The sequence below is a fragment of the Oreochromis niloticus genome, linkage group LG14 (genome assembly GCF_001858045.2).
Source record: "Oreochromis niloticus isolate F11D_XX linkage group LG14, O_niloticus_UMD_NMBU, whole genome shotgun sequence".
NCBI lineage: Eukaryota > Metazoa > Chordata > Actinopteri > Cichliformes > Cichlidae > Oreochromis > Oreochromis niloticus.
In genome coordinates, this window is record NC_031979.2 from 20,918,745 (window position 1) to 20,932,261 (window position 13,517).

At 38.0% G+C, this 13,517-nt stretch overlaps 1 protein-coding gene across 2 annotated transcripts in view; it reads left to right on the forward strand.

Moving 5' to 3' along the window:
• Positions 1-511: 511 nt before the first annotated feature.
• drd2a (dopamine receptor D2a) overlaps positions 512-13,517 on the forward strand; it is a 47,576-nt gene continuing 34,570 nt past the window's right edge. Inside the window, exon 1 of one of the 2 annotated variants that reach the window (XM_019367121.2) lies at positions 512-1,016. The gene's annotated coding sequence lies outside the window, so the exon portion shown is untranslated. 2 annotated transcript variants of the gene reach the window in all.

Here is a 13,517-nt window from a genome sequence, read left to right on the forward strand (position 1 = left end):
GGACAAACAAAACGGTTTGCTTCCTGTCCTTTTACTTGGCTTGGTAGCATTCACTGTGTAAAATTGCTGGGATGAAAGCCAACAGAGTCCTAAGAAATGCCAGCAATTAACAATAATGACAAGGTTTGGCAATAGATGAAAAAAAAATACATATATAAATATAAAAGATCATTATCTAAGAAAATGACAATGAGGAATGCGTGGGATGGATTTGTAAGTCCATGTGTTCGCTTATTTCTTTCATTACCATTTTTCACGGCTTTTGCTGATCCACCAACTCACATCCTAACAGAGCATGTGCCCACTTATTAACCAACTGTTTCTTTAGTGATCAAAAGATGTCCAAAAATGTTTTAAATCCCACACTGTCATTTTCCATTATTTACTTATTACACAAAAAGCGCAAACCGTGCCACGGAGAGAAGACTGAACTGTGGAAAATCGGAGGCAAACATAAGGGAATAGGGTTTCACTTACACCGGTGACATTAAAAAAAAAAAACATGCATCCCTCTTAGGAATTAAACAGATGTAACCCCGCCTTGATTTTCCACAGTTCTTCACAGCCGCCGCGTCTCCCGTCTCCGTCAGTGCAGAAGGTAACTCTTAGCTCTCTGCGTAAAGCTCCTGGACACCAGAAGGGCACCGCTCAGTTTCCGCTTCTGCTTCTCCGCTCTCTCAAGATCAGAACTGATTTAAAAAAAATTAAAAAAAAAAAATCAAACCTCGAGGCTTTAATTAAACGACCGGAAAACAGCAAGTGATCTTAGGTGTCGTTTTAAATCATTCTTTCACTGTTAGGCTATGTATTTTGGCTCCCAGTAGTGCGTTTATTTTTTACCTACCAGCTTGAACTAATGCCTCGCACCAGAGACGACGCGCAGAGACTGTTCTTTCTTTAAAGAGTAAGCAATGAGTAAAGCAAATAAAGGATACAGTGGGAGCTAACTGTGGATGATCTTGGATTTAACAGCCGCTTCCCGTGAAAACAAAGATTCAGAAACTTATGGCGTGAAGGTAAGACAGTTCTTACTGTTTTCTCTGTGTGATGTATTAAACTTAAGAAAAATAAGATAATCCAGGGTATAGCTTATAATCTATGACATGTCGCTCAAAGATGCATACATACATTAACTAACACTGCAGGTAGCGCAAGCGGCTGTGCATTGTGGGGAGGATTTATTTGTATGACAGGTCTACTGTTTACCTTATCGATCCTGGGCTGGGCGTTAATATAAGACATTTTTAACCACCCCAAGAAAGAGTGGGGGGCTGGGGGGCTATAAGTGAGTTATACCCTAGTTTCAGACTTGAGAGTGGCGATGTGTCTGTGTCATGGTGCCCTTCCCAACCCGCGAAGCGCTGATTTCAGATCTGTTCGTGCTTTCTAATTTGTAATTAGTGCTGGGTTTTCAGAGGCACAAGCTTCGTGCTGCGCAGGTGACTGCTGTACACGCTGCACACTCCGTCCTGTATCAGCATCGCTAAGCAGCTTTAACAAGTTACCAACAACAGGGGAAATAAATGAAGTGGAAAATTTATCTAAACCTCTCCTGATAAGCCTGCGTGCCTCGAAAGCGCGTTTGATGGAGTTTGTTACCCATTTATGATCTATGTGAATATTAAAAAAAAACAAATGTGTATATTATATGCATGTTCCGAGTCACTGCCATATTCTAAATAACACATAAACAGCATAACAAATAACTGAATAATGCTAATGATTGTGGTGATTTTGATTTAAGACTTGTCACTTTTGATTGAGTCAGTGCTAAAAGGGGAGAAAGAAAGGAAAGAAAAGTGTGACTGCCTTCTGGAAAATATTAATAAGCCACCATAACAACAAAAACCTGCTTTGACATTTGGTCAGCAGCTGCTCTGTACCCAGCAGGTATGGATATCTGAATAGGTCAGGTGGTTATAACACCTGGTTGGCAAATTGGTGGTTTCATCAAAAGGGACACTGTCAGGCTTTATTTGTCAAGGAAAATTGCTCATGTCAACTCCACTTGACTAGAATTAACTACTTAAATCTTCTTTAAAATAGAAACCAAACCAGTAATCCTTAGTGAAACCATCTTAGGTTAAATGGATAGAGGCTGAGCCTGGTTATTGAATTCCCTTGACACATTTTGAATTCTATACATTCCTGTGTCTGATCTGCTGGACCGTTTTGTGTGGAAAACAGTCTGACCGGAGCTGCCTGATGCAGGTTTGTCAAGCCTAGCTGTTTGGCCACAAGCAGATTTTCTGAAACAAATCTCCTGGATGCTTCGAGTCAAATGTCTGTATACACAAATTAATCCCTACACGGATTATTTGAATTAATACTAGGGAAAAAACATTAACAATGGTTCAGATTCCATAAGATTCCATAAGATGCATTGTGAGAGATTTGATTTCATGGCAACATTTACGTTAAGGTGGTGCACAGACTTTGAATGGATTAAGCGCATAAAGATCTAAAGGGAAATCACTTGATTCGGCCGGTCGATCGATAAAATGCTCAGATTCAATGCATTGCTCTCAAATGACATGCAGTCAACAGAAACAACACTGTGTCGCAGCTTGTGCTTGTTAAATCCAATTACAAACCCAAACAAAAGTTGTTTGGGTGCAGGGAGCTGCTGCTGTGAAACCACAGCGTGTTTTATTAATCAGACAGATTTGAAAGTCATTCACAGGAGAAATCTTACGTCGGACTGGGGTGGTGCAGTTGTTTTGTTTTGCAAAAGAAGAAACTGTAAGGAATTCAAATTTAATTTTGTTGTCTGTATATATTTATACTGTATATATATATCTATATTTGTATAATGCTGTGCACCTTCTGTAATTCTGTTTGCAGTCTTGTATGGTTTAAGCCTTGCCATGGTCTGGAGGAACATTTAATTTCATGGTGTATAGTATTACCTGTACATTATATGGCTGAATGAAGCCGCTTGGCTTGCCATTTCAGAAAGGAATACACTTTAAAAAGTGGTGTATTTTTTTTTTACTAATCAAGTCTTACTTGACTTCATGCATCTTGCAAAGTGCAACTTCATAAATGTATAGGTGCAGAAATTAAACCACATATATGCCAAGATCTATAAACACTTTTTAATCATTGTGTATAGAAGATGCAGCTCAGACCCAGAATGTCATGAAGCACTTGATGATACTCAGTTGGGCCTCAAAGAACAGCACACCTGACCTTTGCTTGTGGTGCCATCTGACATCTAAGCAACCAAAGATGAAATATAAATAGTTTAGATTTTCAGCGGAACATAGAGCTTACTAACCACCATGGTAAATGGCCTGTATTTGTATAGTGCTTTACTAGTCCCTAAGGACCCCAAAGCGCTTTACACACCCAGTCATCCACCCATTCACACACACATTCACACACTGGTGATGGCAAGCTACATTGTAGCCACAGCCACCCTGGGGCACACATCCACAAGCTCTAACTCAGCTACAGGGTTCTTCTTGTATGTCTCACAGATTTTATATCATGGTCATGAGCCACAAACATCCCTGTAAGTAAATTACTTAATTGTATTGGATCTCTGAGACTTTATCCAACTCGCTTACAGTCTTTCTCTCCTGAAACCCATTTCCCAGCATGTCAAATACATCAACACTCAAGGGACGCACACAATTACTGACAGGATGGATGAGCCAGTTAGGTCCAAAACCAATAGGAGATCTATTATGATCGTGGTTCTACTGTTATATGCTGCGATAGTCAGGTTAGCTGGTTGGTCTATATATGCATTAATGGTGTGTCCATATTACATATTGATCTAAATGGTTTAAACAGTATTTACATTGACTAGGCTTTGTTTGTTGTGAATAACTGGATATTGAATTTTTTATTACTCATTTAACACTTTGCAATCACACATATTTTATTTTTAAATATAGTCACATAGAGAGGGGTACACACACAGTAGTTTGTTTTTTTTTGTTTGCAATTACAGTGCACTTCATAACATTTGAAAATCACTAACACCTTCACAAATTCAATTTTATATTTAGAAGAGATGCACAAACATACAGAAAAAAGCTGCAAAACTTACTCGCTTGCATTTAGAAACAGACAAAAATAACTTCTACACACTTACTGCTCTGCTGGATAGAAATCCACCATTGTACATTTTTAATAAAAAAAGAGCCTGTTGGTCTTTATGTTTTTAAGCTTGAGCAACAGGCAGTCAAAACTTAGAATGCCTGGAAAACACATTGAACCTTTGAACAGTTCTCTAGCTCACTAATCCACAGATATACACACATACAATATTTTCCCAGAGGTATGATTCTGCTTTACCTGCAGTTAGAGAACAGTGTCAGAAAAAATTAGGATGCTCCCTAATTTCTGCACGATTGTACGCATACGCCATCCATTTTTGCTTTGTTTCACATTGCTGATACTAGGTTTCACCCACCTTTGGAACTCAGAACTGTGGCATAGATTCAACAAGGTGCTGGAAACAATTCTCAGAGATTTTGGTCCATAATGACATGATATCATCACACAGTTAGTGCACATCTGTGTGAGGTGAATTTTTCATTGGACCACATCGTAAAAGTGCCCGACTTGACTGAAATATTTTGATTGTGGAATAGAGCCTGACCAATATATTGTCAAGTTGATTTTATCTGCCAATGTGGGCTATTTGCTGATCGATCAGTATCTGCTTTTATAACAGCCTATAAATGAAAAAGAAAAAGTAAAGAAGAGACAGGAGAAACACTCTTCAATCATGTTACGAGTGTTGATGTTGTGTAGTTTTTCCTTGTTGGCAGCACATTTGCTTGTAAAGTGTAAACAGTAAATAAATGAATAAATAAGTCAATAAATGATAACCAATTAATTTGTGTTGTGTGTGTGTGATAAAATGTAAAAAAACAACTGCGCAAATGTCCAAACATCAGTATCAATCTTACAAATCTTATATCAGTTGGGCTCTCCTGTGGAGGCAGTTTGAGTAAACCAAATAAATCTTCATGTTGAGGAAACCAGTTTCAAATCATTTGAGCTTTGGGACATGGGGTGGTCATAAAGCAACCCGATATCACGCCAAAACATGTAATAGACACGCTGGTCCACCGTGTCTATTTCACACTTTGCTTCTCCAAAATGTGAAATGGACACACATGCAGAAGTTGCATTACCAGCAGGGGGAGATAATCTATTAAAGACAAGAAGTCAGTAGTGAACAAAAAATGTATGAAGTAAATCCAGGGTCCTTAATCATCAGAAATGAATAAGCTGAGTGCCTAATATGTATATACATGTAAATGGGTAATAATGTCTGTCTAACACTTTCCTGTGGTTATTTTCATGTTGGATTGAAATAAAATATCTCCCTCTGCGGTTGCAGCAACTTACTGCAACTTCTGTCTTTTTCATGCTTTGGAAAGGCATGAAAAGGGTCAGATGGATCCATGCTTTCATGGTGTTTATGCTAAATTCTGACCCAACCATCTGCATGTAGATGAAGACTTTTCTGATCTTCTATTGTCCAATTTGGGTGAGCCTGCGTAAACTGTAGACTCAACTTCCTGTTCTTAGCTGGCAGGAGTGGGCAAGCCAGTGTGGTCTTCTGCTGCTATACCCAATGTTTTCGTACCTCTGGCATCAATAACACATTTTAACTGACCAATTTATGTAAATCCTAGAGATGGTTGCGAGGGAAAATCCCAGTAGATCACCAGTTTCAGAAACACTCAAAACCAGCCTGTCTGGCATCAACAACCATTTGTTAAGAGTCACCTTTCTTCCCGATTCTGCTCTGTTTAAATTTCTGAAGGTTCTTTTGACCATGTCTACGCGGTTAGATGCATTGAGACACAGTGATGTAAATAGCTGAGTAGAAATTTGCATTAATGAGCAGGTGAACAGGTATACCTAATAAAGTGACCAGGGAATATGGACAGTAGACATCATTGGCTAATTGGCTGTAGCTCCTATAGAGCTTCATAAAATATAAGAGGCTTACAAACCTTGGCTCAATATGCAGGAGAATTTTTTCTGGTGTAAAACTGGGTGAGACAGATGAAAGACTTTGGGTTGGTATTGACAGGATGACCATTATAAGACAAGGATTGAGGATTAATAGCGAAATAGAAATAAATAAATAATTTCTCAGGAGAAATGAACTTACTTCACCGTTCTCTTGTTGTCTGGATGGTTTGGTATGAAAAGCTTTTGATAACCACAAATATATGGTTCACCAAGGGTTTCTCACTGTAGACTTTAAATTAGCGGCACTTGTTCGAAATCATTCCAAATTCTGCAGATGATGCTTGACACCCAGAGACCCCTCTAGGTGGTGTAGAAAGAAAAAAATACTCTTCTTGGCTGTGAATGTCAACCTTAACAAGGGCCAAAATTAAAAGGTGAAAGTGAGATGAAGTAGGGCGATGTGTCAGTTTTGATACAGCACGTGACTCATTCGTCTCTTTGAACTATTTCTTTTAAAGCTATGTCAAATGCCAAATGAAAGCTGGGTTTGTGTTATGTTAAAGACTCTTTCATGGAAGTTCCCTTGACATTTTCCTCAGCAGCTCGGGAGTCTTTTGTTTTCAAAAGCAAAACAAGCGTTTATTCTGAATAACTTAAGTCTTACTCTTTGTGAACTTGATGTCCAGTCAAATACTATTTCATTAAAAGTGACATTTTTAGATGCTTTCCTCTAGTTAGGTATTCACAACCACAGTCAGGAGCATAGTATAAGAAAACTGAAGAAGTGATTTACTGCGGTTATAATACTTTAATTGATCAGTCCTGGTTATGTAAACGGTTGCTTGCGGTAACAATCTCACTGAAACCAGCCCTTTGATTTCATTATTCTTGCTGTTGCTTTGAACTCATTGTCTTGGTTTTCTGGTATGGATTTTTTGGTTGCTTGCCATAGTTTTCGCCAGCTCTGAGCACAAAACCATAGGCAGCTATTTAAAACAGACGAGCTTAGATTAGCTTTGCGCCCAGCGTGAAACTGCAGCAAAACAAAGGTATTACTGGTGGCTGGTAAAAAAATGTGATCAAACACTGAGCATTTTAAGATTTTCTTCAAAAAAGAAAAGAAAAAAGATCTAAGTTAAGGCAGGGATTAAAAATAAATGGATTACTGGACTGCTCTTGTTTTTGTTGTACTGTGTAAGCAGTAGAAAACTGACTCCTAACAATATGGGGACATTGGGCGTCATTCAGTAATATTTTCATAGAAATGTTATCAGTATGCGTACACAATAAGTTTGCACTCACTTCATTTAGTGAATCAGGTTTATTCCTCATTTCACTATATGAGAAACTATATTTGTCTACATGTGCATAACAGAAGGAGAAATCAACAAAGTAAAATAATATAAAGAGCACTTTGGAGGAAGTACTCTAAAATACTTCGAGGTCGTGATCATAGCTATAAAAAGCAAGTGTTGCTTATATAAAAAGGTCTTACACTTAAGTGTTGCTTAGGTATTTTGGCCCTTTGGAAAGACAGCTCATAGGTGGTTCCTAGAATCCGCTTAAGCCTTTCTCCCAATACTTCCGTGTAATTCATGTTACTAATGGGACCATTCTGGATTTCACCTTTCATACCTTTCATCAGACCGTGAGACTTTGCTTTAATTTTACTGTGTGCTTACCTGTTCTGCTCTTTGTCAATAACCACTGTGTTTGGTTGGCCAACAGTTGCTAGTCAGACTAGAACTTGAACCCCACAAGATAAGCGACATTTTGTTGTGCAACCCCTCAGAACCTGAGAACTTCTGACACATAGTCACATGTTCCCATACACTTTTGTGGGTAATTGTGTTTCTCAGTAGGACTGCTTTGTTCTACATTTTTCTGTGTCATCATTACACACCCTGTGCCACTAGGCCTTATGTGGAAGGACCCTGGTCGGGGCCTTGTCTTGAGCTTCTCTGAACTGATACAATACGCTTTCTTTCAGACTTGTAGGATTGTTTGATGTCAGCGATCTCCTCTTTATGCCAGTGAGACTTTCCAAGAGCCCGAGGTACTCATTTGTTAGTTCAACCCATGGATGAGTATCTTTTTAATTCATGCAATAAATATGTGTAGTATATAGGAAGAAGTAAAATATGTACCAACACTTGAATATTTCTTGCGTTTCAAACTGCAGATAGGGCTTTCGTTCTTTCACATCTCAGTGATCACAGAACAGCTTGAGAGTAAATAAATAAAGTGAAACCACCACAAGACGCCATTACGGTTTCTGTTTTCACAGCCAATCCATCTGGCCACCTGACCTTTGGCAGACTTACACTTGTTGCACCTCATTTCCCACTGTGGAAATGTGAGAAGCAGCTGCTCAGAATCTCCATTTAATGACATACAGTTAAAAATTCACCTTGAAACAAAGCGACATATTTTCATGTGTTTAATTAAAAAATCCAGGACAAATCCAGGGAATCGTTGGTACGTTTCAAGTTTCTGGTATAATAAGACCTAAAGCGTGTGAGCAAAAAAGAAGGGGCAGATACTCAACATTACAGGTGCATGCACTTCTGTTCACCTGTTTCTGGCTCTGTGTTAAATGGGATGTAATGGAAAAGTAGTAAACGGTGTGTGTGTGTATGCAACCTCACAAGGGACCACACCAGTTGTTAGGTTGGAACTACCCTATCACCTAATGAGGTCAAGGGAGGATTGTTACCAACCTCTGTTTCCTCTTTTGGCAGTGGGTGGATGTCCTTCCATTTTTACCTTTATGACTTGATCTGAATAGAGAATAGCTTGAATGTTCACAACAGTAACCTTTATGTCTTACTGTATAAGCAACGTTGTAGCATTGGTAGAATTTCGTAACCTCTGCGGTTAAGCCTTCACGGTTGACTCATCGGTGCTTTTTATTTAGCCTTTTATGTATCTCTTTCACTCTGTTTCAGTGTGCCGTGTCTTGACGCTTCCTGAATCTCCAATATATCATTTGTTTTCACCTCCTTCAGACAGCATATTCACAGTGAAAGCTCCCTTGCCAGTGTTAAAACTCGTACTTTGATTTCCCTTGATATGGGTTATTGCATACTATATCTCAACCAAATAAATGGCTGGGTGGTCTCTTATGTAAGTCAAGTTGGCGCTTCTGCATCCTAATGCAAACTGCTGAGTGCCTTTCTTCTTTCTTCTGTTTAAACAGAGATATGCTAACCCGGTGCACACTGTGTGAGAATGATGGATTTGATTTATTATGATACATATATAAATATAAATACAGCTTTCAAACTTCTCCAACAGCTCTTTGTTATGAAATTTGATTGTCCACTTTCATTTGAACAGAAAACACAGCTTACCAATTATTTTTAGTAAACAAGCTCCACCTTTTCCTTTTTATGTAAAATGTTTATTGCTTTTATGTCAGAGGTGTGCCCGATCAAAGCAAATGCACCCCATATGGATGTTGCAAGAAAAACTTGTTATAATTGCAAGAGCCGAGAGAAAGGCGGCATAATTGCAACGACAAGATAATGACACACTAATTGCTACCCGGAATGAGCAGGTTTATTTTAGGCACAGTAAAAGTCATACCAGCTACCACCTACACAGCCGGTCCGTAGAACGTGGCTTCACATTTGCAACGAGCTGCTTTTTCACTCACACAGCAACAAAGGGGAGCTATTTTCTGAGAAAGCGAATTTACAACATAGTCACTGACTTCCCCAGCTTCGGTCATTCTGACCCAACAACAAACAGGGCTGTGCTAGATAGAAAACTAATTAGGATGAAGGTTATCATGGGCTTAAATCAAACATTTCGTTGGTATTGACAGACTGATATCAGTTTAAGCTTTTGTTTTCAGCTTGTATAGGCTGTTACTAAAAATTAGACAAAGATTTAACAATGAAGGGTCTGAAGAAGGTTAACTAAGATTAAATCCCTGTCTGCACATAGAAGAGCATAAGCTTGTTAACTTATTTCACGAAAAAGAAAAACAGGTGTGACTATTTGGCATAATCAGTTTAGAAAAGGCAATTACCTTGATCCAACATCCACAAATTAGATTTATGTAACAGAAGAGAAGATGGGGAAAAAAGGCAAAAAGAGCCACAACAGACAATGTGTATCTCCAGAAGCATAATGACGGTTGTGTAGTACAGTGAGGGAAGTTATTTATTTATTTATTATCCTTCTTTTCTCCAAGTTAAAGTCTCATTGAGATTTAAATCTCATTTCCGGGAGAGACCTGGCCATCATGGCAGCAAAGGTCACAGCAAATACAACACATAACAAGTAAAAAACAAATACAATATTTCACACAAACATACATTAAGAGCCATATTTAAAAACAGTCACAGACTAAAAAAGTTATTCTCTCGCTCCTTTAAAATGGACCTAAACTCCCCCATGGTAACCATTTCTGACAATTTCAGTTCCTCCTGTAGACTATTCCAGGAAACAGGGACAGCCTTTTATTTAAATGCCTTTTTTTCCCAGTTCTGTTCTGATTTTCAGGACAACTTATTTGCATGGCGTTGTGACAGCGAAGGCTATATTGGTTGTAGTTTTTACACATATAAACACACAGATAAGAGGGAACTAGACCGAGGAGAGAGTTATAGATAAAAACCAACCAATGGGAACGTCTGCTTATATGCAGAGATGGCCGATTTCCACAGCCAATAATAAAAAAAAAAGGCACAATGATGGACAGTATTCAACCTCTTTATGTACTGGGCAGGTGCATTCATAAAAAGCAGATCACCATAATCTAATAACGGTAAAAAAAAAAAGTTTCATAAATTAAGTGTTTTCTCACTTGAATAGAGAAACAAGATTTCTAAAAAACTTCACTTTTACTTTCAACTTGGACACAAGCCTTTGGATGTGAGTTTTAAGTGACAAACTTTGATCTCTAATGATACCTACAATAGATAGAAACACAGATAACAATTCTTTGCCATTTGAGAATAACGTGAACTTGGATTTATCCACATTTAACAAAAATATATATTGAGTTAAATGTTACTGAACAACATCAAAGGCAGACTGTAAAAATTCAAGGGGATTGTGCTACTGAAGGAAATGAACAATAGATGTATCATCTGCATAAAGACGGAATGGAGCATTAGATACATTTTCACAAAGGTTATTTATATAGATAGAAACGATTATTTGATCTCATTCAGAATATGTAAGTTTGCTCACTTGTAAAGAAATTAACAGTCTCTGATTTTTAGGGTAGCTTCATTTAATGGAGAGAGACAAAATTTCAAGCCAAAATCCAGAAATCCAGAGTGACCAGCATTTGATCCCTAAGCAAATCACGATTTAGTACTTGGTGAAGAAACCCTTTACACATCTCAACAGAGGTTTTGTTCCACTTTATAAATCCTTTAGGTTTCTTGGCTGCTGCTTGGTAACTCGAAGCTGCAGCTCCCTCCACAGATTTTCTATAGGATTGAGGTGTGAAGAACAACTTGGTTACTCCATTACCTTAATGTGTTGCTTTTTCAGCCACTCTTTTGTTGCCTTGGTGGTATATTTTGGGTCATTGCATACTGGAAGATCCATCCACGACATGGCCTCTGTTTATTGGCTTGTCATTGTAGTGAAGTCATATTGTACCCTCAGCAGAAAAATAGCCCCAAAGCATAAAGTTTCCAGCTCCATGTTTTACTGTGTTCTTTGGGCCATGCTCAGTATTTCCCATACAGAAATATCAGGACAAATTGATACAACTCATCTTGATTTTGGTTTTATCTACCGCAGCACTTTCTCTGAAGCCCTTTCTGAATCATTTAGATTTTCACTAGTAAACTTAAGATTGTCCTGTACATGTGCCTTCTGGATCAGGGGGACCTTCCAGACACTCCAACATATGCTGTAGTGTGTTACTATTGGTTATCTTGGTGACTGTGGCAAGATCTTCCATGGAGCTCTACACTGAGGGTGATAGATGGTAATTTTTACTTCCATTTTCGAGTCATTGCACCAACAGTTTTACCTTATCGCCAAGCTTCTTGCCAATGCTCTTGTAGCCCATTCCAGCATTGTACAGGTCTACACTCTCCTCCATAGAGGTGGAGAGGATGGAATAGAAGAATTTGACTGAAAAATTAATTGATTCTGTGCTCAGGTGTGCTTTATACATCAATCTAATAAGTTGAGATCGGGAGTATCTGTAATTGATTGAATGATTGATTGACTGTAATCTGTGTGCTGCATGATCATGACTTGTAGAGGTCAAATGCTAAATACATAAGGTACTAAATCCTGTTTTGCTTTGGGATCAAATAGTTGTCACTCAGTGGCATGCAAATCAATTTATAACTTTTATATAATGTGTTTTTTCTACATTTTTGGTTGATTTTGGTTGATGTCTCTCTCCATTAAAATGAAAATATCATAAAAATTAAAGACTGTTCATTTCTATGTAAGTGACCACACTTACAAATTCAGCAAGGAATCAAATAATTATTTTTCCCCACTGTAAATGTTTGAGTTTGAGTGCTTCTGTGAGATTAATAATCAACTTTGAAGGCTCTTGAATAGCAGCAATTTAATACAGCTGCTATTAAATGGGGCTTACTGTAAGATTAACAGGGTAGTTGGGTGGTTTATTAAACTGAATTTTCACAACTGGTACACGACTGAATGAGATCAGTACTTAATGCCAACATTTGTTGTTGTTTAATGTCGTTTAATGCCAACAGAGTTGTGTGTTTTTCCTAATTAAAGTTGCAGGCTAGGTGTGCATTTATGAGAGGATTATAAAGTCATTATGCTTAAACTATTTTCAGATTATGAGGGAGATTTATAATTACAGAGTGTGTTTTGTAAATGCTCTATTATTAAAAGGTAATTACAACATATATTTGCTTGCTGAAATTTTATCCAATAACACAGAAACTAGAGAACTACAAAAAATGACCAATATATATCAGTATGCATGCTTATGAGTCTATTCAATCTTTTATAATGCATGAATCAAAACCTGTCTGGGGGGGAATAAAAATCCTTATTTTATATAATTAAAGAAAGTGTCCAAAAGGCCAAAGTGAAGTTACTATCTCTTGTTTTTTAGAGGGTTGACTTGGCAGTGTGAAGAGGAAAATCACATTCAAGATAGTTAGATAATGCCTTATGCTCCCATAGATCACTTCTGGGTCACCTGGGAATAAGAGGATGCAGTTAGATGTGAAACTGAGGGATTGTGGGTAGAAAGTGAGGTCAAGCTATTTAAAGATTTTATTCAGGACCGGTCAACTGCGCACAATTCAGAGGTCATCTGGTTGGATAGAGTGCTACATAAAAGCTGGAACAGGCAACATGTTGTTAAAATCGCTGAATAATAAATCTGTAATTTCCTTTTAGCAAATTTGTTTGTTTGTTTTAGAGAAGATCACAAGTAAGGGGTGACTTTGGCAAGTTACAGGTGTTTTACAGCCAGATCTACTGGGAAATGTGAAGCATTATCCAGAACAAAGTGTGATGGAGTGAGTGAAAAGGGACAGATGAAGCCAAATCTGAGCGCTGACTTATATCAAATATACTTGGATAGAAAAGAA